Source organism: Microtus ochrogaster, chromosome 24, assembly GCF_000317375.1.
Source record: "Microtus ochrogaster isolate Prairie Vole_2 chromosome 24, MicOch1.0, whole genome shotgun sequence".
NCBI lineage: Eukaryota > Metazoa > Chordata > Mammalia > Rodentia > Cricetidae > Microtus > Microtus ochrogaster.
This window is the reverse complement of record NC_022024.1, coordinates 18714064-18716057: the sequence shown is the minus strand read 5'-3', so window position 1 is coordinate 18716057 and position 1994 is coordinate 18714064. Positions and strand designations below refer to the sequence as shown.

General features: G+C 32.7%; 1 protein-coding gene across 1 annotated transcript in view; it reads right to left on the bottom strand.

The window, feature by feature from the left end:
- Nucleotides 1–1994, bottom strand: part of Acss3 (acyl-CoA synthetase short chain family member 3) — a 147439-nt gene that overhangs the window by 50044 nt on the left and 95401 nt on the right. The window lies entirely within an intron of this gene.

Here is a 1994-nt window from a genome sequence, read left to right as displayed (position 1 = left end):
ATAACATATTTTCAGCACAATACTTTTTTCCTTAAGTTGAAGGGATTTAAAGTGAATCCAATATCTCATAGGTCACAAACCCATCCTCATAGTGAAAGAGAGCCTCTTGTGATTTCTCAGTATCAACAAAGATATCATTGCATTTGAAAATAACTCTTAACCGTTACTTATTTTTAATGTTTATTTATTTAATTTTGACTTCCCCTCAAACACAGAATCACACATGGTTTCAAAACTTCACTAATGTATATCATCACTGTGACACTGTTTGCTTTGGGTTCCCTAGCCATCATCCTACATGCATGCTTTTCCCTGATGAAAGTCTTTAAAATTAAGTTCTGTTAGTGTTGCCCAACAATATTCTATTTTACCTTTAACCTACCCAGTATGTATTAAATGTCTTTAACATGGTGTTAATGTCACATATTTGAGTGTATGAGAGTATTTAAGGAGTTTTCTACACTCAGTCTTTAACTAAAACTTAACCTTTGTGGACCTCAAAAAAAGTAATCTTTGTTTGCAATAAACAGTTGGAATTTCTTAAACTCGTCTGGTTTCACTGGACTGTCAGTTGACAAGTGATAATCTATTAAAATACTTCAATAGTGGCATTATTTGTGTAACATATAAATACAAAAAGCAAAAGATCCTTTTATTACATGAATGTCAAAACCCCTTGTGAGAGGGGATACTTTTTCTAAATAGTAACACTATACCTGTGTGGATCAGTGTATGAGCCCTTTTGTGACTGCCTGAATAAGTTTCTTCCTGAAGAGATATTTAAGCCCTCGGGTCCTAACTTTACTCAATTTTAAAATAAGGATAATGTGCGCAGATTCTACCTGTGATGATGCTACTGCTAAATGAGATGGTAAACCACTTGTGTCTTGTACAGTGTGTTCACTCACTAATATGAACATTTTGAAGATCAGGGTGTTTATAAAGTATACTAAGCATTTAATCATTCCTACGTATCAACTCAAAACAGATAAATTGCCATCATGGATGCCTTAGGTTCCTAAAGACAGAAGATGAAGAGGAGAAAGATATCTCACTAGGCTTATGATAAATTCTCATATTCCGTGAATAATTACTCTTTTCAAAAAAAGTGCTGATTTTAGTGATCACTATGGTGTGAAAGATGACATATAAAAAAATCCATGTGTAAGTAGAAGTACTCTGGGAAAAGAAAAGACATTGCAACTTACTGACAAACTCCACGACCTATACTTACACTTAGTACAGTATATTTATGTCAGTAAACAGATACTTAAGAAACTAAATTAACACTTTCTCAAAGCCTCTAGGGTTGTCTTAAGATGATATACTATATAACTAACAGAGTATTTTTTTGCCAAAATAAATATTCTATCTTCTATATTGAACTAGGGACAACTGAAGTATGATAAATGAAGGCACAAAATGAAGACACAGAATATCGTGGTGCAATAGTCATATTATGCAACTTCTAAAAATGAAGCTGTATTATTTACATTATCTATCTAATTTTTAGTAAATCTAGATCTATTGTTTCATAATATAAAAGTATTTTAAAGACGAATAAACATAGCTAAAGATCCTGCCCAAACAGAAACCTTGTTTATGTAATCAGCTAAGTGTATGATACCTATTTTAATTACTTGAGATCACAGAATAATAAAATTCAAATACCACACCATTTGACATCAAATATTCACTCTCTTAAGCCCATTCTTTTACTGGAAGAAGAATCAAAACCTCTTTTAGCGTATGACAGCAATGACCTATAGCAGCAAGTTCTGCAAGAACCAGTGTGGGGAAGAACATTGAGGGTATAAATTGTTTTAATTACTTCTGGAGATACCTATCATTAAACTAAGGAAATCAGCAAAATAACACAGAAACATCTAAGGTATCCACAGCATGTTCTTACAAACCAAAATGGAATAATTGCTCCCACTACAAACAAATGTAACTGGGATGATAAGAGGGATAACAGGAGGGATAAAGGAAGG